Here is a 26,896-nt window from a genome sequence, read left to right on the forward strand (position 1 = left end):
TACCTAAGTTTTTTCCTGGCAGCCCCAGTTGCGGGAGAAAATGAAGAAGGAGCTGTTGACGTGTCACGTTCTGCTTCAGCTGACAGTGTTTTCACCAGCAGGTCTTTGCACCTCTGCAGGCTTGTGTCGGCCGGAAAGAGAGACACCACGTAGGCTTTAAACCTAGCATCGAGCACGGTGGCCAAACTGTAGTAGTCTGATTTCAACAGATTGACCACCCTGGAATCCTGGCAAAGCGAATGAAGGGCTTCATCCACAAGTCCCACATGCCGGGTGGAATTGCTCCGTCTTAGCTCCTCCTTCACTTTCTCCAGCTGCTTCTGCAAAAGCCTGATGAGGGGAATGACCTGACTCAAGCTGGCAGTGTCTGAACTGACTTCACGTGTGGCAAGTTCGAAGGGCTGGAGAACCTTGCACAACACAGAAATCATTCTCCACTGCGCTTGAGTCAGGTGCATACCCCCTCCTTTGCCTATGTCATAGGTGGATGTATAGGCTTGTATGGCCTTTTGCTGCTCCTCCATCCTCTGAAGCATATAGAGGGTTGAGTTCCACCGCGTCACAACCTCTTCCTTCAGGTGATGGCGGGGCAGGTTCAAGAGTGTTTGCTGGCGTTCCAGTCTTCGGCACGCTGTCGCTGAATGGCGAAAGTGGCCAGAAATTTTTCGGGCCACCCAAAGCGTCTCCTGCACGCCCCTGTCGCTTTTCAGAAAATTCTGCACCACCAAGTTTATTGTGTGAGCAAAACATGGGACGTGCTGGAATTTGCCCAGATGTAATGCCCGCACAATTTTGGTGGCGTTGTCAGATATCACAAATCCCCAGGAGAGTCTAAGAGGTTGTCGGCGGTGTACCTCTTACTGAAACCGGTGATACACAGCGTAGCCTGCCTTGTAACGAGCTGGCGTTTCTGAGATGCTGCTACTGGTGACGCTGCTGCTGTTGCTGCGTAAGGTGATACATCTACCCAGTGGGCTGTCACAGTCATATAGTCCTTAGTCTGCCCTGTTCCACTTGTCCACATGTCCGTGGTTAAGTGGACATTGTGTACAACGGCATTTTTCAGGACACTGAGGACACTTTTTCTGATGTTTCTGTACAGTCTCGGTATCGCCTGCCTAGTGAAGTGGAATCTAGACGGGATTTGGAACCGGGGACACACTACCTCCATCAATTGTCTAAATCCCACTGCACTAATGGCGGATACCGGATGCACGTCTAACACCAACATAGCAGTCAAGGCCGCAGTCATACGTTTTGCTTCAGGATGACTGCTGTCGTACTTCATCCTCCTCGCTAAGGACTGTTGTAGGGTCAATTGTTTAGTAAAAGTAGTGGTGTTCTTACTTCGTCTCTGGGATGATGAACAACTCCCAGCAGCAGCAACAGCAGCAGCGGCAGCAGGAGGCGTAGCAATGCAGGATCCTCCGGAGGAATCCGGGATAGGAGAGTCAGTCATGCCAGTGACATGGCCTGCAGGACTACTTCCGATCCTGACTAAGGAGGAAATTGACGAGGAGGGAGTTGACGGTGTGGTTTGCAGGCGCTTGGATACAACAGGACAATGGGATTTAGGTGTCCCTGGACTGCTTACTGTCTTAGCCAAAGTTTCTGAACTTGACAGTAACTTATTATGAACACGCTGCAGGTGCCGTATAAGGGAGGATGTTCCTAGGTGGTTAACGTCCCTACCCCTACTTATTCCACCTTTACATATGGTACATATGGCAAGACAGTTGTTGTCCGGATTTGGATAGAAATATTGCCAGACCAAAGAGGTGGAATGTTTGGTCTTCTGCCCAGGCATGACCGTGATGGGCTTTTTCATCCCACGGACAACAACTGTCTCCCCCGGAGCCTGATTTAAACAAACCACATCACCATCAGAATCCTCCTCGCCAACTTCCTCCTCAGCGCCAGCTACACCAGTATCCTCATCCTGTTGTACTTCAACAGTGACATCTTCAATTTGCATATCAGCAAGTGGACTGTGGGTGCTCCTTTCAGCACTTGCAGGGGATGTGCAAATGGTGGAAAGAGCCACCTCTTCCCGTCCTGTGCTGGGAAGGTCAGGCATCGCAACCACCACCACACTTGGACTCTCCTTGGGGATTTGTGATATCTTCTTAGAAAGCACAGTTCTTCGCTGTGCTTTTGCCAGCTTAACTCTTTTGATTTTTTTAGTGGGAGGAGGGCTTCCATCGACATGTGAAGCTGAACCACTAGTCATGAACATACTAGGGATCGACCTTAGCCGTTCCTTGCCACTCTGAGTCGTAAATGGCATATTGGCAAGTTTACGTTTCTCTTCAGATGATTTCAATGTTTTTTTCAAGGTCATTTTCCTGAACTTTGTCATTTGGGATTGTATGTGCCCTCTACTATGACATTGGGCATCGGCCTTGGCAGACGACGTTGATGGCATGTTATCGTCTATGTCATGACTAGTGGCAGCAGCTTCAGCACTAGGAGGAAGTGGTTCTTGATCTTTCTCTATTTTATTTTTATCGGAGAAAGTTTGGTCCTCCATTTATGTTATATCAATTTGATATATACATGCGGCTAAACACAGAAAATATTTTTTTATTTTTGCTGGAGAGTAGTGCACTTTGTGGGTTACACCAACCTTTAAGAAATGAGCCAGCCGGCTCTTTACTTATGGGACACAGGTGCACGCTTGGCGCTGCTCCTTTGTTGATGCACGTGCGGCTACTGCGCACACAATTCACAAACACAGAAAAAATATTTAGTTATTTGGTTTGGAGAGTACTTTGGTGGTTACAGCACCCTTTAACGGTCAAGCCAGCCGGCCCTTTACTTATGACACAGGCTTGGCACTACTTTGTTGAAGCACGTGCGGCTACTGCGCACACAATTCACAAACAGAAAAAACCTTTTTTTTTTTAGTTTGGACTGGAGTGTACTTGGGGGGTTACAGCACCCTTTAACGGTCAAACCAGCCGGCCCTTTACTTATGACACAGGCGCACACTTGGCACTACTTTGCTGATGCACGTGCGGCTACTGCGCACACAATTCACAAACACAGAAATATTTTTTTTGGGGTTTGGACTGGAGTGTACTTTGGGGGTTACAGCACCCTTTAACGGTCAAGCCAGCCGGCCCTTTACTTATGACACAGGCGCACGCTTGGCACTACTTTGTTGATGCACGTGCGGCTACTGCGCACACAATTCACAAACACAGAAAAAATATTATTTTTTTAGCACTTGTGGGGAGCACCCCTGATGGACAGAGCACCCCCTGGACAACACTACAGCACCCCTTTAGGACTGGGACACTGCACAGGACTTTGGAGTGGACACAGCCCCTATGGAGAACTGACTGCACAACACAGTCCAGCCAGCCCCTATGGACTTTGAAGTAGTGGACACAGCCCCTATTAACAACAGCAGCACAGCACAACACAGCCAGCCCCTATGGACTTTGAAGTAGTGGACAACAGCAGCACAGCGCAGCACAGCACAACACTACTCTGCACTACACTACACTACACAGCCCAGCCAGCCCTAACTCCCACCCTCCCTCTTCACTGTCCACAGCCAAGTGAGAAAATGGCGACGACGCGGGTACCTTATATAAGATCCAAACCCGCGAGACCCGGAAGGCGGGATGATGACGTTTTGCCTCGATTTCAGATCCGAGTCAGGCGGGAAAAGTCGAGCCTGACTTGGATCTGACTCGGATCGGGGGGGCTCGGGGGGGTTCGGATTTCAGAAATCCGAACCCGCTCACCCCTAGATTAGAGTTTGCCAAACAACATCTAAAAAAGACATTATAGTTCTGGAACAACATCCTATGGCCAGATGAGACAAAGATCAACTTGTACCAGAGTAATGGGAAGAGAAGAGTATGGAGAAGGAAAGTAACTGCTCAAGATCCAAAATATGCCTCCTCATCAGTGAAGCATGGTGGCGGTAGTGTCATGGTCTGGGCATGTATGGCTGCCAATGGAACTGGTTCCCTTGTACTTAATAATGATGTGACTGCTGACAAAAGCAGCAGAATGAATTCTGAAGTGTTTCGGGCAATATTATATGCTTATATTCAGTCAAATGCTTCAGAACTCACTGGACGGCGCTTCACAGTGCAGATGGACAATGACCCGAAGCATACTGCAAAAGCAACCAAAGAGTTTTTAAGGCTAAAAAGTGGAATGTTATGCAATGGCCAAGTCAATCCCCTGGCCTGAATCCGATTGAGCATGCATTTCACTTGATGAAGACAAAACTGAAGGGAAAATGCCCCAAGAACAAGCAGGAACTGAAGACATGTGCAGTAGAGGCCTGGCAGAGCATCACCAGGGATGAAACCCAGCGTCTGGTGATGTCTATGCTTTCCAGACTTCAGGCTGTAATTGCCTGCAAAGGATTTGCAACAAAGTATTAAAAAGTGAAAGTTAGATTTAGGATTGTTTAGTTTGTCCCATTACTTTTGGCCCCTTAAAAAGTGGGAGGCACATATAGTAACCGTTGTAATTCCTACACCGTTCACCTGATTTGGATGTAATTACCCTCAAATTAAATCTGAAAGTCTGCAGTTAAAGCACATTTTGTTTGTTTCAGTTCAAAGCCATTGTGGTGGTGAATAGAGGCCAAAATATGAATATTCTGTCAATGTCCCAATATTTATGCACCTGACTGTCTATATATATATATATATATATATATATATATATATATATTCAAAAAATAGGGTAGTACACGGCGCTGAGTCCTGAAACAGTTAATGTGATTCCAAAGTAATATCAGTATATCAAAAGTCGCACTCCCCAAACGTATAGGGTGGCTGCTCCTACTCCCATATACTGCTGCCCAAGCAGCGTCAAAATCTGTAAAACAAAAAAGGGTGGAGAAAAGAGCGCCTCCTAGTGCATTAAATATGTAAATGATGTAACCATCACCAAAGATAATCACCCTCTGTGTAGATGGGGGTGTACCTTATATAGTGGAATTCACCACTTATTCAACAGCAAGAACAATCACAATGATTCCTTATTTGTCCAACTTCTGGAAACCCTCAGGCTTTTCCCTCCATATAGACCAAAGTGAATCAACACATAGAGAAAAATAGAAAGACCATAGTGTAATTCTATACACACAAATTTATTCAACAGAAAATAAGCATATCAAATGCCCGTACATAAAGTATAAAAAGTTCAAGCTTATCTGCATAAGAATGTCACTGGTAGAGGATCATACCACACACCACCTCATATATATATATGTATATACACATAGACGCGGGATGGGTACGGGATGCCGTTGCTCGGGATCCCGGCGGTCATAATCTCCACGCCGGCATCCCGACAGGGTTAGGATATCGACACCTGTCGGTCAGTATCCTAACCCTCCACTTCTCCCTACCCTAACCTTCCCTCCCCGGTGCCAGAACCTAACCTCCCCCTCCCAGCACCCTACACCTAATCCTCCCCTCCAGTGCCTAATCCTAACCCTCCCCTCAGGGGCTAACCCCTAACCCTAACCTTCCCCCAACCCTAGTTACCTCCATTATTCCAGTGGTCGGGATTCTGACAGGTGTCAGGATTCTAAGCGCCGGCATCCCATGTGTCGGGATACTGACCTTATCCCACACACACACATCAGGGTAACATACCATAAAACTGTTTGCTTATCTGTTACAAATAACAAAAATCCAATAATATAGCCGCTCACAATTAGTAATATAAAAAAGGCTGATCTGCAATTAGAGCTGCATTCATCCTGTCATGATTCCCAATAAGTTTTCTATGTGTTGTGGTAAAAAATGCTATTAAACACTCTCAGTAGTGTAACACAGGCCGACACGGAGTGTAGTATACAGACACAGGTGATAATGAGATATGCAGGATCATGCATACTTGCCTACTCTCCAGGGATGGTCGGGAGCTTCCCCAAAATCTGGAGGTGCTCCCGCCCCCCCCCGGGAAGTGTGGGCAAGTCTCTCGGCCGGCGCCACGTACCCGCACCCCCTGCTGTTCGCTCTCCCCTGTAATTGGCTAGTACAGAGCCTATAATCCCAGGGTTGCTGACAATCTGGCTGCCTCTCCTGGGATTCAGTGCGAATAACGCCACCGTGGCCTCACACAGTGGCTGCACAATGGCTGTAATCTCGGCCTTGTGTAGCAGGGGCGTGGCCACCATCGTGCAGTCACGCCCCCCTGTCCAATCCCAAAATTTTCATAATGCCCCCCTGCTATGACGATCTGGAGGGAGGCAGCCAGATTGTCGGCAACCCTGAGATAATAGGATTACCTGGATGCAGGATGTAGAGATTCAGGATTACCCAGATGCTGAAATTCAGTTTTTCACAACTAGCCAGATGTAAAGATTCATGGTTTCAGGATTACCCAGGTGCAGGGTTTCAGGGTTATCTGGATGCAGAAACACAGGAACAAGTTTAAAGGAAAGTATGATAGTTGGAACACAGCAGCAGGTATTCTGGAGTGCCTGATAGCTGGAACACTGGTGCAGGTTTACAGGAGTGCCTGATAACTAGAACAGGTTTACAGGAGTGCTGAATGGATGGAACACTGCAGTTTTACAGGAATTTGGAAATGGTTGACCTGCGCAAATCATGTAAATGGAAACCTCCTTAAGTGTGCTGCTGCACTAGGGGATGTCTGCATCCAGTAATAATATAGAGGAAAAATCTAGATGCTGCGCACAACCTACTCCCTATTATTAATATGATATGGAGCCTACTCTCAAATATGGGTCTTATGCACAAATGTATAAATAAAAGATCAATTTACTAGTGGCAGTAATATATAAATACATACATATATGGACACATATAATGATAGATAGGGACTAACAGACTCAAATTCAGTTATTACATGCAGAATTAACTGAAATGAGAAAAGGTGGGCGTGAGCGAGAGGTGTTACAGAAGTTTACCCCATCTGATGACATTGAAGCTTTTCTGTGCACCTTTCTGCATACTGCTGCACAGGGCTGCCATCAGATATTGTGGGGCCCAGGACTGACAAAATCGTCAGGGCCCCCCTCCCCTGCTACCTTATTCCTACGGAAAAAAAATTTGGCCAAAAATATCAAGCCTGCCCTCTTCTGTGTCCAGCCAGCCCCTCCCCTTGTCTGTCCAACCAGCGTCTGGCCAGCCCCCCTTATGTGCGTCCAGCCAGCTCCCCTTATGTGTCTAGCCATCCCCCTTATGTGCGTCCAACCAGCCCCCCTTATGTGTCCAGCAAGGCCCCCTTATCTGTGTGTCCAGCCAACCCCCCTTATATTTCCAGCCAGACCCCCATCTGTGTATGTCCAGTAAGGCCCCCTTATGTGTCCAGCCAGCCCCCCTTCTCTGTGTATTCAGCCAGCCCCCTTGTATGTCCAGCCAGCTCCCTTGTGTGTCCAGCCAGGCCCCCTTGTGTATCCAGCCAGGCCCCCTTGTGTATCCAGCAAGGCCCCCTTGTGTATCCAGCCAGTCCCCTTGTGTATCCAGCCAGGCCCCTTGTGTGTCCAGCCAGGCCCCTTGTGTGTCCAGCCAGGCCCCCTTGTGTATCCAGCCAGGCCCCCTTGTGTATCCAGCCAGGCCCCCTTGTGTATCCAGCAAGGCCCCCTTGTGTATCCAGCCAGTCCCCCTTGTGTATCCAGCCAGGCCCCATGTGTGTTCCCCTCCCGTCCCTTCCCCTCCCTCATACAGCACAGCGCAGCGCATGTTTCTTACCGGCTTCGCGACGCGTGCCACCCACTGCTGTTTGTCTCCTCTCCGTCCCAGGCATTGACGCGCATGCGCATGCGCAGTCGTTGCTGGACGACCTGGCATGTTAGAGCCGCAGCGGGTCCTAGTGCCCGCCGGCTCATTCTTATCTACTGGAGCCAGCAGCAGCAGTGCTGCTGCGCTCCATAAAAAAAGTCAGAAACTACAGGGGTAGGAGCGGCTCGGGCCCCCCCCTTTCTGCTAAGTGTCCGGGCCCGGGACTCCAGTCCCGACAGTCCCCCCCTGATGGCGGCCCTGCTGCTGCACGTTTAAAATGGCGGAGTGGGCTGCCAGACTTGCTCCCTGTGATGTCTGGGCCTTAGTGGATACTGGCAGCGAAATAACCATCATCTCTGCCAACCTGGTTCCACCCGGGGCTGATCAGGTGCTACCCCTGTTAAAGATTTTATGTGTACATGGACATGTAGAAGAATGCCCCCGAGTGCACCTCCCAATAGTGATAAAAGGTGGTAGCTACAGTAGCCGCCACACCACCCTACCCATTGATCCTAGGTTGGGACTTTCTGTTACTACAAGAGGTGGTTACTTGCCATGATAATAGCAGACTGACCACGTAAGAGGTGTCCCAAGAGCCAAGCTCTGCAGTATCCCAAAGTTTGGTGGCTGTAACACCCTCCTTGGCCAGTGAGCAGCAGGAAAGGAGTGAGACTGAGGCACAGTGGATTCCCATTGGCAAGGAAGTGTCTTTACAGGACTTTGGCCAAGACCAACAGAATGAAGGGAACTTGATAAACGCATTTGAAAATGTTGCAGAAGTAAATGGTAAAGTAATCACGGCTTTACCAACAGAAGGTGTACTATACTTTGCATTGAAAAATTATTTGTTATATTGTGTAACATATTTGCAGGGTAAGAAAGTAGACCAATTGTTAGTTCCCCAGGAGCATGAGCAGTTGGTGTTAAGGGTGGCTCATACACACCTGTGGGGTGGCCATTTGGGGGAGGAGAAAACTGTCCAGCATATTCAGTTAAGGTTCTTTTGGCCCGGCATTCATGCAGCAGTATAAAAATATTGTCAGTAATGTAAAGTAATGTAAATCCGGCCTGGGTTTCTGGTACCCTTGGTTCCCCTTCCTGTCATTTCTGTACCTTTTGAGAGAATTGGTATGAATATGATAGGGTCGGTGGAAAAATCTGCTCATGGGCATCAATACATATTAGTGGTAGTAGATTATGTCACAAGGTACCAGAGGCCATACTGCTACGTAATCTGAAATCTAGCACTATTGCCTGGGAGTTATTGATGCTATTTACCCATCTGGGAATACCAAAAGTGGTCCTGGTGGATCAAGGTTGTATCTAAATTAATGAAAGATTTGTGTCGACTATTAAGGGTAGATAGGATTACCACCTCAGTTTATCACCCGCAAACAGATGGCCTAGTAGAACGCTTTAACCAGACCCTTAAACATATTGTAAAGAGGGCGGTGTCACAAGAAAAGCGAGAATGGGATTTACTCCTGCATTATTTGATGTTTGCAGTTCGAGAGGTGCCTCAATCCTCCATGGGGTTCAGTCTCTTCGAACTCCTCTATGGGAGGCAACCTAGAGGGATTTTAGATGTGTTAAAGGAAGGGTGGGATCAACAGTCATGCCAAGATCCTAATATCGTTCAATTTGTGTCTCAATTGAATGGCCGGTTAAGGCAAATTGCGCCACTACTGAACGGACATATGGACAGAGCTGAACAGCGTCAGAAATGAACAATCAGAAGATGCAGGGCTGGAAACTTTGGTCGTCTTGGAGATCCAATAACAGGAAGTTGTGGCTGGAACTTTAAGACTGGTATCACATACTGGAATCATAGAGCTAAAAGCGCTTTCTTGGACCTTGAGCAATGAGCAATGAAGGCTTTGGATTTTCTGATGGTGCAGACAAATCTGGAAACTCGTATGAAGGAATAGGTTGGTCCAGTTACCTGGTGAACTGGTTGGAAAGTTCCTCTAAGATGTAGAGCAAGAGCAGATGTCTCACACAGCCCTGACTGGGTAGCAGTCATCTCAGGGACACCAGGCTGGGCAATAGTCATCACAGAAACATAAGACAACCTAAACTTTTTGGATTTGACATAATCCTGTGGGAAAACAACAGCAGACTCTGAAGTGAGGTAGCAGTCATGCACCCTGGAGGATCAAGATTGATGGTTCAGACTGGACAAGATATTTGCCACATGCCAGAGCAGAGTTATCCACATGCCTGGAAGCAAGGGCACAGTTATCCACATGCCCAGAGGCAAGGACTGGAGTCTAAAATGGCCTTGGCTGGGTACACTCAGAAGGAGACCCAGACTAATCACTTATTTTGAGTACCTCAGACTGCTCAGTGACCTCAAATATCTGATGCTTGGTAGTCATCTGTGGATCTTCTAACTGAAATGTCACTTTAAACATCTCTGACTGGGTGGCTGTCTTGGATACCTCAGGCATAGATGTTGTCTCAAACATCACAGAGGAAGCTAGCAACTTGAACCTCAGGAACCCCAGATTGGGCAGTCAACTCTGACTGGATAGTCATCTCATAGACCTCAGACTTTGCAACTTGATTGAGGGACTGATTAATCCTACTTTAGACACTAGCAGAATCCTGTTTAAGAGAAAGCATAGGCTTCAGAACCCCTTCTTGAGTCAGTTGGAGGGACAGTACTGCCTTTGTAGTGAAATTGAAGAATGGGACCCCCTTATTACTAAATTTGAGAGACAGAACCCTCACAGCATCAGGGTTTAAACCCACAGCATCAGATTCAGGGGCAGACCCCCCACAGCATCAGATTCGAGGGACAGGACCCCCACAGCATCAGATTAAAGGGAAGCAACCCGCATAGCAACAGATTTTAGAGACAGAACTCCCAAAGCATCAGATTTGAGGCACATGGCCCTCACAGCATCAGATTTGAGGGACAGAACCCTTGCAGCATCAAATTTGAGAAACAGAACTATCAGGAGGATGAAATCATCGCTGGAGCAGAATTCACAAAAGTAGCCCCTTCGTATGGATGGCAGGACTACAGTTATTTTTTTCTTAGGGGCCAGACTCAATGTAGAATGCTCAATTAAACCCCTGGCTTTACATAGTGGGCAGAATTGCAGGAAATGTTCAGGACAGAGATTATAGTCTCTACAATACTAATGTTCTTCCTCTGTAAAATTAGGTTATATACCAGCCCCAGGTTTGGCTTTCTCAGTGATAGGAAGATTTGTTCTGTGTACTGAAGACAATTTGGACACAGAGGTTTCTAAAACCCCTTCTACAAATCCTGCATTTACCCCTGGACATTTACGATCAGGTGGCATGTTGAAATCTACCTGTCTCTACCTATCTCCTATGGATTTTATGCAATTGTAATGGTTGCCATGGATATTGGAGATTAAATTCTTTGCAGTGTGTTACCGTTCTGCACAAATCCAGACCAGCAAACTCATATATCACCTGCACTCCTGTTTATTATATTCCACTTTCCTTAAGTCTAACAAGACTTAAGGAAAGTGTAGAATGATTGGGAGGATTACCTAAAAAATACTTTTAATCTCATTTTAATGAGAATTAAATAAATATAGACAACTAATTCTGTTTTTGGAAGCCAGGAACAAGTGATTACTAAATTAGTCTTTGCACAAAGGACCAGTATTTATTAATATAATTAGCAACTTGGAAAAATACAACTGAGGCCGGATTAGTGCCACTAATTATATCTCGCTACTGCTGTAGTTGTTTTACAATCCTTTAAATTAGTGTTGCTAATATGCTTACTGAATCAATTAATGAACATGTAATAGGTGGTGAGTATTACGGGTCTGTAAGGTTTTACAGCACGTCCTCTTATATTATCCTTTTGTTATAATTAGTCGTCATGCTTCATGTTGCTCGTACTTATGTATTTATTTCAGTATGTATCTTACCATTTTTACATATTTGGGGTCATTTATCACAAGTTAAAAAATATAACCCTCGCACTCAGCTAGCAGCCATCAAAAAGCCTTTAAAACAATAATAAACTGTGCATTTGCAAATATGTGAGCAAGATATCCATCGCTTATTTATGATACATGGATTCAACGCAGTATGAAAATGCAGAATGATCCATTTATGGTCTATGATGTGAGCCAAGATGACATCTATGGGCATAAGATTGTTTTTTTTTGCAAGCACAAGCAGGATTTGACTCTATAATAGGGGCAGTTGATAGCCAAGTGTGCAACCTTTATCCATAAATGGGTAAAATTGCTAGTGTTTCCTTTCTGCATGAAAGATTGCTAAGCTTTTGAGAGCTTAAACTAAACCCAGATTGAAGGCACATCTTGCAGATGGAACATTGTTCTTTCTCTAATACTTGTATAAAGTTACAAAGAACCGAATGGCTCTGGTCTAATACATCGATATAACTTGCCAGTCATCATACACATCACTATTTTCACACGTGACCTTGGCTATATAATCAGGGTGTTGTCCAGGGAATTTATATTACTCTAAGAAAACAGAGAGATATGATTATGTTAGTGTATTTCAGCAGACTCTTTGTTACACAGTGTGCTGCAGCAGTGGAAGCAATTGATCCCCTCCTGCTGCGTAAACTGTCCTCAGCGTACGATATGCTGATGTCCTGCCTGCGAAGGTGATTATGTATCCATCTAACAAATGTGCTAATTTGACTGGATTGCCTTTTCAGCCTTTCTCTGCATACTCATGATAATATTTATTAGTCTGGGGAGACATTAGCCACACATCCAATTATAAAATGCACAATCTTTCCTAATGTCTGTCCATCATGAAGCTACATCAAGGTCCTCTAGAAAATCCAATTAATGACTGGCAGTGACCTCTAGGCCTCCAGCACATCAATATTTAAAGATATAAAATAACAATCGAAGTACAATTCTGTGAGGATCATTACTGCGTCTATTCATTCCCTGCATCAGACAGCTTAGGGTAATCCGCTGCTGAGGTCAGTTGCCAGAGTTCCCCTCTATGAAAGGCGCTGTAAATCATGAACATTTAATATTTTATCACTATTAATATTTTATTGGATCACTGTTATCATTTGGTTTATTTATCTCTTCTAATCTAGGATAACAAGAAATAAGAGCAAGTACTTTGCGTAGGAGAGTTGGTTTACTTTACCTCTGGGGCCGACAGGGACAGCCATAGATTTGTTACAGAATCTCATGTCATCAGTTTTAGCAGGCTGTAGTTTAGTATAGGGGTTGAGAGATGTGTTCTAATGGCATCACAATGAGACTGACTCTCCATGTTTCACATAACTTGCACTGTAACTGCATATACGTCGTTATGTTAGTGGTGAAACTTACGCCACTGCAGGAGAATTTACAGAGCTCTGCAATGATTTTCTAAGAAGGTGCAGACAATCACGGCACATGTGCCATTTGGTCAGAAGAGTAGAGTGAGGACCTTGGAGGGTGGACAGACATCACTTAGACCACCCCAAAATATTCCTATAATGCCCGGCAATGCCGTGTGTCCCTCCTGATTAATATGGCAATATTCCACATCCATTCATTATGCACATTCATCATCCAAGTGCTGTTCACAACATGAAACTGATGCAGAGTTGCACATAACTTTGTTTTGCAGATAGATATTGCAATTTTTAGTGATGCGCATGCTCGTAGCTCAGCATACACAAGTTTCAGCAACTGTGGGTGGTTTAGAGTCATAGACAACTCAGTTGCATCTCAACTTTAGTCTGCCTGGGCAGTGGTGAAGTTTACACTACCAGGCTCCATCACAGCAGTGTTACTGCGTGTTAGCAACATATCACACATGTGCAGTATGAGGGCTAGAGGAAGCAGAGAGATCTAAATGCGTCCCTCTTGGCAATCTGGCTCTTCTTCTTCCTATAGGAAGCAGTGGGGCTCTGTGGGCTAAGTTCATCTATATAATGTATGCGTCCCTATACTAATGTATGGGAATGCATAGCACATCTGTCTGTGCTAACCGCAGGAGATATCTGTGATATCTCCTGAATTGCTGCAATCATGGATGGGTCCATGAAATATATGAGAAAGATGCGAAAACTACTGATCACCTGGACGAATAGGCCCCTAAGGATGGGAGAGACAAATATGAAGCCATGCAATATATAAGTCATACAAAAGCCCTGCATAGAAAGCATTAATATTACATACAGAATGTGAGCAACTTACTGTAAACTCAAGAGCAGACTATCATGCTGGGAGGCGGGTTTTTGAAAGCCGAGGTCTGAGGCTGTGGGAAGAGGCGAAGGCGAGGGGCCTGGACGTATGATTTCCGCATCCACAAGTCTTGGTCGTTGGCTAGACCTAGTCAATGGTGCGGAGTCTAACTCACAAGGAGGTGTTCGCCAGTGACCCCTCCAAATGGGATATGGGGTGGTGCGGCTCCCTGTAAGCCGGTCGCGGTCCTTTGACTTGGTGACCAAGGCCTGCAGGGAAAAGAGAATCAAAACACCCGTGGCCCAAGAGTAATACCTGGAATAGGCACGTGGGGAGTGGGATAGAACTCCTGGCTGGAGAAAGGCACTTGAGGTGCTGGCTAGAGAGGTGTGGAGATTTATTGGTAGGCTGAGGTAACAGCTTGATATCCCACGAAGTATATACCGGATTGCCGGCCGGAGATCATGCACTAGGGTGCAATGAGATGAAGGGTTAACCTGCACACAGGCTGTGATGGTGAAAGCACTGCGATGAGATGAAGGGTTAACTTGCAAACAGGCTGTGATGGTAAAATCTCTGCGATGAGATGAAGGGTTAACTTGCACACAGGCTGTGATGGTAAAAGCACTGAGGTGAGATGAAGGGTTAACTTGTAAACAGGCTGTGATGGTAAAAGCACTGCGGTGAGATGAGAGGTTAACCTGCTCACAGGCTGTGATGGTGAAAGCACTGTGATGAGATGAAGGGTTAACTTGCACACAGGCTGTGATGGTAAAGCACTGTGGTGAGATGGAGGGTTAACTTGCACACAGGCTGTTGATTAGTAAAGGCACTGTGGAGAGATGGAGGTTGAACTTTCACACAGGCTGTTGCTTAGTAAAGGCACTGTGGAGAGATGGAGGTTAAACTTGCACACAGGCTGTTGATTAGTAAAGGCACTGTGGAGAGATGGAGGTTAGCTGCTACACAGGCTGTTGATAGTAAAGACACTGGAGAGATGGAGATTAAACTTGCACACAGGCTGTTGATTAGTAAAGGCACTGTGGAGAGATGGAGGGTTAACTTGCACACAGGCTGTTGATAGTAAAGGCACTGTGGAGAGATGGAGATTAAACTTGCACACAGGCTGTTGATAGTAAAGGCACTGTGGTGATATAGCTCAGAAGCTCTGGAAGAAACACACTGGAAGCACGGGAACCTGGAACGAGACTCCTCTAGTTACACTAGCGGCGACAATGATTGTTCAGGCAACTACCTGGAGCACAGGAGTCGGATATATACCCCTGGAAGCCTGCTGATAGGCACACAACGTCAGCTGACCAGCCGGGCCACTCAGGGAAGGAAGTACTGACATAGGGAAAGTGTCATGGCGGCGCCCATGACAGAAACTGCGATCCCCACTCACCGGGTCGCCTGACACCACAGCTACAGGGTGAATGCTCAGCTCCTCCCACGTCGCCGAGCCAGCCGCCCGACTGCCCGGGAAGTCAGAGGAAGCCGGCGGGACTGTAAGGGACGGCCGATCCCCGGCTGAACTCTGACACAGACCTTTGGAATGGTACCTGCAGCATTTTGGTGAAGTGATGTCAGTTGATGTTCCAATTTATTTTTACTATGGAAGACTCTGTAACAAAGAGTTCAGTACTTTAAGTATTCACGGGAGTTTCTATATGTGAACAAGCACTAATATTTATAGTGCTTGTGTGGCACCACTTTAAATTATGCCAAGAATGATTTACCATCATTGCTCAATAATGCAAATATGTGGCAAAATACTAGCAACCATTCAACAAGTAGCTAAGCAGGTGTGATATGAAAAGCAAATTGGCTGCTATGGGTTAGTACAGATTTTCACTTGAGCAATTTTAATAAATTAACCGTAATCTCATGAATCAAAAAAATGATAACAAGTAATAAACCTTTTTGATATAAATTGATAAAAATTATAATTGTTATAACTTATTTCTCCTCTGTGACCCTTTACCTCTATCATCTCCTGACATTTCTCCCTCATACAATATAAAGGAGCTTGGCATGTGTGTGACGTGTGTGTTTTACCTTAAACCTAATACTAATGAACAACAGTTCAAGAGATAAAAATTATAAAGTTATAAGTAGTATGTGGTTGTAACGGGATGTAGTTGGCATCCTCTCAGCGCCGGGATCCTGAGCGCCAACATGCCGTACCCATCCCGTTGTAACAACATGATTGTCTTGGAGTTGGTACAAGTGCTGACAAGTACAAGTTAAAGAGAGATCTATTGCTCATGTCAGTGCTGTATATTGGACAGTAGAGGGCGCTCTCACCTGGAGAGTGTCTTGTGACTTGGGCAGCACGGTTATCTAGGTGTGAGGTCCTCTCAGCTCTTGAGATGCCATTGTAGTTTGTGTCTGTAACACCATGCTCAGCGAATGCCCATTCTGTTGTGGGCCACACTGACAAAAGCTACACATGACACTAATAGGAGCAGATGTACAGTACCAGAGCCAGTAAGGGAAGATTCAAAGCTGTGCACATGGAAAGCAAATCCAGGGAACTAAAAGGGAGATGAAAAAGCAGTATATATAAATGGGCATGTGTGATTATATGGTGTCTTCTCAGTGCCCGTACAACTTCTGTAACAATAGAATGATTTGGGAGGAAATAATGACTGTGAGGGTGTGTGAATGGCAATAGTAATTGTGTTGTGGGATTGCTGGATGTGATTAATGAGCCACACATTAAAATGTAAATATCAGATTAAAAATCAAATGGAAAAAATGGAACGATTATGGAAATAAAGTACAATAAAATTAACTGACAAATACATTTATTATTTTGAGCAAATTATGTCTTGGGGATTCATCATCACTTAATTTTTACAAAAGCAGGTGAAAATGAACATTCAGTCATCATTCAGTTCAGTTATGTGGTGGTGGACATACAGTATTTGCACTTCTGTTTGTTTACATATTTACATTACATTGACCATAAATAATTTGATTTGGTGCTGGACCACCAACCTGAGGCATCCCTGGAAGTCTCCTAAGGCACCCCAAGGTGCCACGGCGCACAGTTTGGGAACCACTGCTCTAGTGAAATGGCCCGCCGTCCCCATTTACTAGTATCACAGATATCTCCAGCTTACCTTCCTCTAGCAGAATGGCTTGCCGACCCATACACTAGTATCACAGATATCTCCTGCTTACCTTCCTCTTGCGGAATGGCCCGCCGTCCCCATACACTAGTATCACAGATATCTCCTGCTTACCTTCCTCTAGCAGAATGGCCTGCCGTCCCCATACACTAGTATCACAGATATCTCCTGCTTACCTTCCTCTAGCAGAATGGCCTGCTGTCCCCATACACTAGTATCACAGATATCTCCTGCTTACCTTTCTGTAGCGGAATGGCCCGCCGTCCCCATTTATTAGTATCACAGATATCTCCTGCTTACCTTTCTCTAGCGGAATGGCCCGCTGTCCCCATGCACTAGTATCACAGATATCGCCTGCTTACCTTCCTCTAGCAGAATGTCCTGCCATCCCCATACACTAGTATCACAGATATCTCCTGCTTACCTTCCTCTTGCGGAATGGCCCGCCGTCCCCATACACTAGTATCACAGATATCTCCTGCTTACCTTCCTCTAGCAGAATGGCCCGCTGTCCCCATACACTACTATCACAGATATCTCCTGCTTACCTTCCTCTAGCACAGGCATATCAAACATGCGGCCCGCGGGCCTCGTGTAGCCTGATTAAACATGTTATGAGGCCCGACAGTATGGGCCCACATATATATAATATGCGGCCAACACCACTGCCATGATTGGAGCTCAGCTCCGATCAGGCAGTGTTTACTTTATTTAAAGCTGGCAACGCTGGTCTCTGAAGTGATCAGAAGCCTCTAATCGCTTCAGAGGCCTGCGTTCCCAGTGATGCAGTGCACGCGTAGAGAGGAGCCTGCGCCTGCCACTCTGGATCTAATTAGATCCAGTCAGTGGCAGTGTCTATGGAGTGAAGACGGTGTGGACTGGAGTGGTGCCCAGCGGCTATTGTGAAGAAAGGTAAGTACTACACAGGTGAGTGGGGCCTGTTCTATACTGGGAGGGGGCACAGCATAAGGGGCATTACTGGGGGCACAACAATGGGGGCTCTGCTCAAGGGGCATTAGTGGGGGCTCTGCATAAAGGGCACTACTAAGGACATTACTGGGAGCTCTGCATAAGGGGAATTACTGGGGGCTCTGCATATGGGGCATTACTGGGGGCACAACATAAGGGGCATTATTGGGGGCACTGCATAAGGGGTACTACTGGGGTCACTACTGGGGACATTACTGGGGACTCTGCATAAGGGGCATTACTGGGGGCTCTGCATTAGGGGCATTACTGGGGGCACTACTAGGGACATTACTGGGGAGTCTGCTTAAGGGACATTACTGGGGGATCTGCATAAGGGGAATTACTGGGGGGGCTCTGCATAAGGGGCATTACAGGGGGCACAACATAAGGGGCATTACTGGGGGCACTGCATAAGGGGCACTACTAGCGACATTACGGGGGCTCTGCATAATGGGCACTACTGGGGGCACTACTAGGGACATTACTGGGGGCTCTGCATAAGGGGCATTACAGGGGGCTCTGTCTTAGTGGCATTACTGGGGACACTACTAGAGGCACTACTAGGGACATTACTGGGTGCTCTGCATAAGGGGCACTACTATGGGCATTACTGGGAGCACTGCATAAGGGGAATTACTGGGGGCTCTGCATACGGGGCATTACTGGGGGCACAACATAAGGGGCATTATTGGGGGCACTGCATAACGGGTACTACTGGGGTCACTACTGGGGACATTACTGGGGACTCTGCATAAGGGGCATTACTGAGGGGGCTCTGCATATGGGGCATTACTGGGGGCACAACATAAGGGGCATTACTGGGGGCACTGCATAAGGGGCACTACTAGCGACATTACGGGGGCTCTGCATAATGGGCACTACTGGGGGCACTACTAGGGACATTACTGGGGGCTCTGCATAAGGGGCATTACTGGGGGCTCTGTCTTAGTGGCATTACTGGGGACACTACTAGAGGCACTACTAGGGACATTACTGGGAGCACTGCATAAGGGGCATTACTGGAGGCTCTGCATACGGGGCATTACTGGGGGCACAACATAAGGGGCATTATTGAGGGCACTGCATAAGGGGTACTACTGGGGTCACTACTGGGGACATTACTGGGGACTCTGCATAAGGGGCATTACTGGGGGCTCTGCATTAGGGGCATTACTGGGGGCACTACTAGGGACATTACTGGGGAGTCTGCTTAAGGGACATTACTGGGGGCTCTGCATAAGGGGAATTACTGGGGGGGCTTTGCATAAGAGGCATTACTGGGGGCACAACATAAGGGGCGTTACTGGGGGCACTGCATAAGGGGCACTACTAGCGACATTACGGGGGCTCTGCATAATGGGCACTACTGGGGGCACTACTAGGGACATTACTGGGGGCTCTGCATAAGGGGCATTACTGGGGGCTCTGTCTTAGTGGCATTACTGGGGACACTACTAGGGACATTACTGGGTGCTCTGCATAAGGGGCACTACTATGGGCATTACTGGGAGCACTGCATAAGGGGCATTACTGGGGGCTCTGTCTTAGTGGCATTACTGGGGACACTACTAGAGGCACTACTAGGGACATTACTGGGTGCTCTGCATAAGGGGCACTACTATGGGCATTACTGGGAGCACTGCATAAGGGGCATTACTGGGTTCTCTGCATTAGGGGCACTACTAGGGACATTACTGTAGGCTCTGCATAAGAGGCATTACTGAGGGCTCTGAATATTCGGCCCGGTTGGTATTTTGAATTGACATGCCTGCTCTAGCGGAATGGCCCGCCGTCCCCATACACTAGTATGGCAAGATGCTACAGAATTGGCTGAATTTCAGCTAAGCCATCCTGTCAACTGGCTGCATACTGTGTTAGACTTTTTGTAATGCATCACTGTGAAAATGTTTAAGTGGAATCTCGGAGGGATTTTACACGTTAAATAATTTTGATTTGCTTGTCAACAGGAGTATTTTTGTTTAATCAATGAAAGGTGAGGAGAGCGATGATTAAGCAGGTCTTTGGGGTTAATTGACCTTAACAGAAATTTCCATAATCACTTCTCCATGACTAATATACATCTTGATATTAAAATGTCAAACACAACTAATTTATAGTGAGAATTTAGTATCCCGTCTGACCTAGATTGCAGATTCACAGACAGTTAAGTACTTTATGGCTCTGGCTGATTGAATTTCTTCTTGCATTAGTTACAACTTGACCTAAATATATATATGGACATACATATATATGTGTATGTCGGTGTATATTTCACACATATATATATTTTTCTTGGAAACTCTACATTTGTATTGACAGGCACCAGAGCACATTGTCGGCAGATCGTGGTTTTATATATATAATAAGGGCATAGTCGTGCCCTTATATTAAGGCTGCGTGTAAAAAACTGCAATTCTCCCATAGAAAATTCCGGAGGGGGGGGCATGGTGTTTAAGGGGCTACACCTCAAAAGCTAAATTTGGCACGGGCGGGTAGAACTGTCGCACGGTGGTGCATGCCAAATTTCAGGGCATAAACATAAAAAATTAGGACTTGGGAGTAATCTAAAGCTCCAACTGTCACATTTTTCTGACATTCTTAATTAGGACAACTTTTCTGCTGTAGTCCATGGTTTTTTGGGGGGAGGGCATAACTCAAGGTAGGGGGCGAATTTAGACTTGGGGTTTGTTTTATTAGGTAGCTATTATGCCAGGATACGTGCTTTTGTGGTTCAGGTAAATTAGAAAGTTACAGTTTTTAAACTATTACCTCAAGAATGTGCCATTGTATAGATAGGAAATTTCAACTTGTTGCGCAGCCGCAGTAGGAGCTCCAGCAGGTGTATTCACTGTGGCTTCACTCTGGTATACCAAGATGGGCGTCATTTGCGGGTGGTAGTGGGGGCCGGGGCCGTGGCGAAGAAAGCCGGCATTTGCTGCAGTCGGGATGCGGGGGAGAGGGGGCAGGGGTTTGCGGGCATTAGCTGTGGCCGGGAACCGTGGAGGGTAGTGGGCGTTAGTGCTGGCAGTGCGGGTGGTGGTGGTGCAGGCATTAGGACCCGGGGGAGGTAGCAGCACACTTGCTCTTTGGAGTTTGAGTGGCAGAAATTCAAAAGGTTAGCTGCGGCTGGGAACTGGGGACGGTAGTGGGCCCACCGTTCAGCAATTAAACTGGCATTAAGGGGGAGGCCTATTGACCATCCGGTGGCCAAGCATTTCACAGCGGCTGGTCATAGTCTGGCATCCTTGTGTTATTTCATGATTGATCACGTTCCACTGTCTTTGAGATGTGGTGATCGTGCTAAACTGTTATTGATTAAAGAATCCAGATGGATCATGAGATTAAATACTATTTCTCCTTTTGGTCTGAATGAAAAATGAAATTGGAATAGTTTAGTCAAAATTCATCTCTTATATATGAGTTTAGTAGTTATATAATGCGTTTTTTGTCACTTCTGTAGTGTACATTATTATGTATTACTCTTGTGTTTTTCACGATATGTACTCTGTATGATGAAGGTTTCGCCATGGTTTTAATTGTTGTTGAGCACTGTGGTTCATTTGTTTTCCGTGCATGCCACTCTGCTGTTAGTACATTCTGAGGTCGTCTGTGGAGCGCAGGGATTGTGTATCATAGAACGCATGCTTATGCGTTACCATGGAGACACATCCTGTGGCACCCGGAAACATACCTCCCAACTTTTGAAGATGGGAAGGAGGGACAAGGCGCGCGCCTTTGGCGGGGCTTCCGGAAAGGGGGCGGGGCCAAATAAAAACGGGGCGGAGCCTCACAGCTTCCCCCCGTTTTCGTCACTATAGGGGGCGTGCCCAGCACTCTCTGAGATGTTGGGCAGCCCCCCAGGCACTCCCTACGCTAGTGAACAGATGCCGTGTGATGCGCACGGCATCTGTTCACCTTCTGCACACCCGCTGCTCTGCTAGGAAGAGCAGTGGGTGTGCTCTCCCCAACTTCCCCCCCACCACGGGACACTGCGGCACGCGGGCGGGACAGCGGGACAGTCCCAGAAAAACGGTTGGGAGGTATGCGGAAATGATGCGGATGTTTGTGTGATGGGCGGTGAGCGGCCGCGCGGCGAGGAGGATGGACCACACGCTGCACTTATTGTATTTAGGAGGGGTAAGTTTTATGTTCTGTCTGTATATATGTTGCCCTATGTGATGATGCGGTCCTGATGACGGGACTTCGGCCTTGAAACGTCGACCAATACACGCTGTTATTGCATAATACCTCTGAGTGCCAGTTCTTCTTTGGATTATATATATATTAGGGGTGAGCGGGTTCGGATTTCTGAAATCCGAACCCCCCCGAGCCCCCCCGATCCGAGGCCGATCCGAGTCAGGCTCGACTTTTCCCACCTGACTCAGATCTGAAATCGAGGCAAAACGTCATCATCCCGCCTTCCGGGTCTCGCGGGTTTTGGATCCTATATAAGGTACCCACGTCGGCGCCATTTTCTCACTCGGCTGTGGACAGTGAAGAGGGAGGGTGGGAGTTAGGGCTGGCTGGGCTGTGTAGTGTAGTGTAGTGTAGTGCAGAGTAGTGTTGTGCTGTGCTGTGCTGCGCTGTGCTGCGCTGTGCTGCGCTGTGCTGCTGTTGTCCATAGGGGCTGTGTCCACTACTTCAAAGTCCATAGGGGCTGGCTGTGTTGTGCTGTGCTGCTGTTGTTAATAGGGGAAGTGTCCACTACTTCAAAGTCCATAGGGGCTGGCTGGACTGTGTTGTGCAGTCAGTTGTCCATAGGGGCTGTGTCCTCTCCAAAGTCCTGTGCAGTGTCCCAGTCCTAAAGGGGTGCTGTAGTGTTGTCCAGGGGGTGCTCTGTCCGTCAGGGGTGCTCCCCCCAAGTGCTAAAAAAAACCATTTTTTCTGTGTTTGTGAATTGTGTGCGCAGTAGCCGCACGTGCATCAACAAAGTAGTGCCAAGCGTGCGCCTGTGTCATAAGAAAAGGGCCGGCTGGCTTGACCGTTAAAGGGTGCTGTAACCCCCAAAGTACACTCCAAACCAAATAACAAAATATTTTCTGTGTTTGTGAACTGTGTGCGCAGTAGCCGCACGTGCATCAACAAAGTAGTGCCAAGCGTGCGCCTGTGTCATAAGTAAAGGGCCGGCTGGCTTGACCGTTAAAGTGTGCTGTAACCCCCAAAGTACACTCCAAACCAAATAAAAAAATATTTTCTGTGTTTGTGAATTGTGTGCGCAGTAGCCGCATGTGCATCAACAAAGTAGTGCCAAGCGTGCGCCTGTGTCATAAGTAAAAGGCCGGCTGGCTTGACCGTTAAAGGGTGCTGTAACCCCCAAAGTACACTCCAAACCAAATAAAAAAATATTTTCTGTGTTTGTGAATTGTGTGCGCAGTAGCCGCACGTGCATCAACAAAGTAGTGCCAAGCGTGCGCCTGTGTCATAAGTAAAGGGCCGGCTGGCTTGACCGTTAAAGGGTGCTGTAACCCCAAAGCACACTCCAAACCAAATAAAAAAATATTTTCTGTGTTTGTGTGCGCCTTAGCCGCACGTATATATCTATATAACATAAATGGAGGACCAAACTTTCTCCGATAAAAATAAAATAGGGAAAGATCAAGAACCACTTCCTCCTAGTGCTGTTGCTGCTGCTGGGAGTTGTTCATCATCCCAGAGAGGAAGTAGGAACACCACTACTTTTACTAAACAATTGACCCTCCAACAGTCCCTAGTGATGAGGATGAAGTACGACAGCAGTCATCCTGAAGCAAAACGTATAACTGAGGCCTTGACTGCTATGTTGGTGTTAGACGTGCGTCAGGTATCCGCCATTAGTGCAGTGGGATTTAGACAATTGATGGAGGTAGTGTGTCCCCGGTTCCAAATCCCGTCTAGATTCCACCTGCATCCTCAAAGCAGCAGCGACAAGCGTGCGTCTGTCTGTTAAAGGGTGGTGTAACCCTCAAAGTGCGCTCCACAAACAATAAAAATATTCTTCTTTTTTTTTCTGTCTTTGGGAAATGTGTGGGCTGTAGCCGCACCTGCATCCTTAAAGCAGCAGCGACAAGCGTGCGTCTGTCTGTTAAAGGGTGGTGTAACCCTCAATGTGCGCTCCACAAACAATAAAAAAATTCTTTTTTTTCCTGTCTTTGTGAATTGTGTGGGCTGTAGCCGCACTTGCATCCTCAAAGCAGCAGCGACAAGTGTGCGTCTGTCTGTTAAAGGATTACATCGGTGACAGCATCCAAGTAGGCATGTCAGACAGTCCGTACCTGTACTGGTAGGAAAAAGAAGCAATTTGGAGGTCCCTGTACAAACTGGCTCTATTTTCCTGAGTTGCCCCCCCTCCAGTGTGTACTCCAAAAGAGTGTTTAGTGCAGCCGGGAACCTTGTCAGCGAAAGGCGTAGGAGGTTGCTTCCACAAAATGTGGAGAAGATGATGTTCATAAAATGAATTATCAACTCTTCCAGGGAGACCAGCCTCCAGAATGTACAGAGGGACCTGTGGTTGTGGATTCCAGCGGGTACGAATTAATACTCTGTGAGGATGAGGATGTACACAACACTGAAGAGGGTGAGGAATCGGTGGATGAGGAGGATGAGGACGACATCTTGCCTCCGTAGAGCCAGTTTGTGCAGGGACAGATAAATTGCCAGATTGTTTTGTTGGGGCCCAAACGAACCAATCATTTCAGCCACAGTCGTGTGGCAGACCCTGGCGCTGAAATGTTTGGTTTGTTAAAGTGTGCATGTCCTGTTTATACAACATAAGGGTGGGTGGGAGGGCCCAAGGACAATTCCATCTTGCACCTCTTTTTTTTCTTTGAATTATGTACTGTTTGGGGCCTAGTTTTTCAAATTGCCATACTGTCTGCCACTGCAGTGTCACTCCTAGATGGACCACGTGTTTGTGCCGCCCACTCGTATCTCTTAGCATAGTCATCCAGCTACCTCGGTGCAACCTTTTGGATATAAAAACACTATTGTGAGGTGTGAGGTGTTCAGAATAGACTGGAAATGAGTGGAAATTAAGGTTATTGAGGTTAATAATAGCATAGGAGCAGAAAAACCCACAAATTCTGTGATTTTAGCTGTTTTTATGCTTTTTTTAAAAAAAAATACAGATCCAAAACACAAAACCCAGAACCCAAAACACGGAAGGGTGGTTTTGGCAAAACCAATCCAGATCCAAAACACGAAGAAAGATCCAGATCCAAAACCAAAACACAAAACACGAAAAGTGGCCAGTGCACACCCCTAATATATATATATACACATGTGTGTGTGTATATATATATATATATATATATATATATTGTGGCAGTGTCACCAGAGATGGCATTGGTGAGCAGCAGATTCTGTGTGGGGTTGGAGAGATCCTCCCACACAGGGTATTAATACTGAGTTGTGATACACATGTGGGTGCCTTGTGAAGAGAGCTCAGGTGTGGGCTGATGAGTAGGCAGACCAGTCAGGCTGCTGTTGGAAACAGTCTATGTGGAACTGTGGCGGCCAGAGAGCCCAGTGAAGCTAAGCAAGCCATTGGGGGCCAGCAAGCCTGTGTCTGGACCTTGCAGGAGGCAAGGGGGGACCATAAACCTCTCAGACTGTGTGATATTGAAGTAGCTGGGCTGCAGGCTGAGGAAACCAGGGCCTACTGTATACCTGGAGGATACAGGGAAGGCACAAAGACTGATGGTGTTTGTATAGCTGTGCAAGCCAAGGCAGGCTGGAGCCAGCAATAGACCTGCAGAGAAGCAGACAGAGACTTTATTGGCAGACTAGTTGCACCTTGATAGAGAGGGTTCAAGAAGTGAGCTAGTGTCCTAAGAGAGGGCTAGGTTGTTTGTTATTTTCTATTTTTGTTTCCTGACTACCATGCTGAAGTAAAGCACTATTTTCTTTATTTTACTGGAATACCATGTATGGACTCTAATTCTGCACCTAATCACTGCACCACTGACCCCAATCTACCAAGCTAATTACCCCAAGTTATAACATGTGGTGGAGAATGCGGGCATAAAGATTCTACGCTAGACAAGTCTGCGCAAAAGTGGATTACAGCAGGTACAGATAATGTGGAGTACAAATGGAAATATGGATGTTTATTGCACTACATAATTGGACTCTCTTGGAAAGCTAAAGGAGGCTCACTGCACCTGAATGATGGAAGGCTCGTCAAGCTGGTGAGTAAAGAGAAGTCTGTTGTGAAGTGTTGTTTAAAAAAAAATTGTCTGCAAGTGTGCACTTTTCCTTGAAAGGAAGACAAATAAGTGTAACACAAGTTGCTGGAGACTTGTTGGCTAATGGGAGAGGCAAAGTTTGCAAGAAACAGAAGTATTGAAGTGTTTAGCAAAAGTGAATTTGCAAGTGTATTTTCTGCTAAAGAGAAAAAGTTAAAGTCTGCTGAAGTATTTCATGGAAAAGTTGTATGCATGCCTGCAAATCATGGTTTAAAGGTGTGCAAATTTATTGAAATGACCAGTTATGCAGTATATACTGTGACTGTGAAGAGAAATGTGTGTAACCTCTAATGTTGAAAACCTGCAAGAAAAGTGGTTTATTCTGCTGAATGCTTAGGACCAGCTCATTAATTTCAAGGTGTGCTATTCTTTGTGACTTTTTCCTTTGCAATTAAAGGGAAAGAGATTTCTTATATGCTGTTCATTGCAATCAAAGTTGGTGCAAGTGACAACCAAAGCAGTTACTGTGTTATGTTGTGAAGTGTATGAATTTGAAAGCCAAGTGTTGCAAGTTAAAAACTGTGTGCTAAAAAAAAACAAAAAACAAACAAACATTTAAACCTTAAAGTGACAGACACCCAATTTGTTGTGGCTGAAAAAACTGTTGTCCTGTGCTTCCAATGAAGGTGTCATCCAGTGGCAAGTCAAGTTCTGCTTCACTCTTA

The 26,896-nt window shown here is 46.4% G+C and overlaps 1 protein-coding gene across 1 annotated transcript in view; it reads left to right on the forward strand.

The window, feature by feature from the left end:
* The window catches only part of TMEM278 (transmembrane protein 278), a 278,939-nt gene that overhangs the window by 72,267 nt on the left and 179,776 nt on the right, over positions 1-26,896 (forward strand). The window lies entirely within an intron of this gene.

Source organism: Taudactylus pleione, unplaced genomic scaffold (genome assembly GCF_031769625.1).
Source record: "Taudactylus pleione unplaced genomic scaffold, aTauple2 ptg000845l, whole genome shotgun sequence".
NCBI lineage: Eukaryota > Metazoa > Chordata > Amphibia > Anura > Myobatrachidae > Taudactylus > Taudactylus pleione.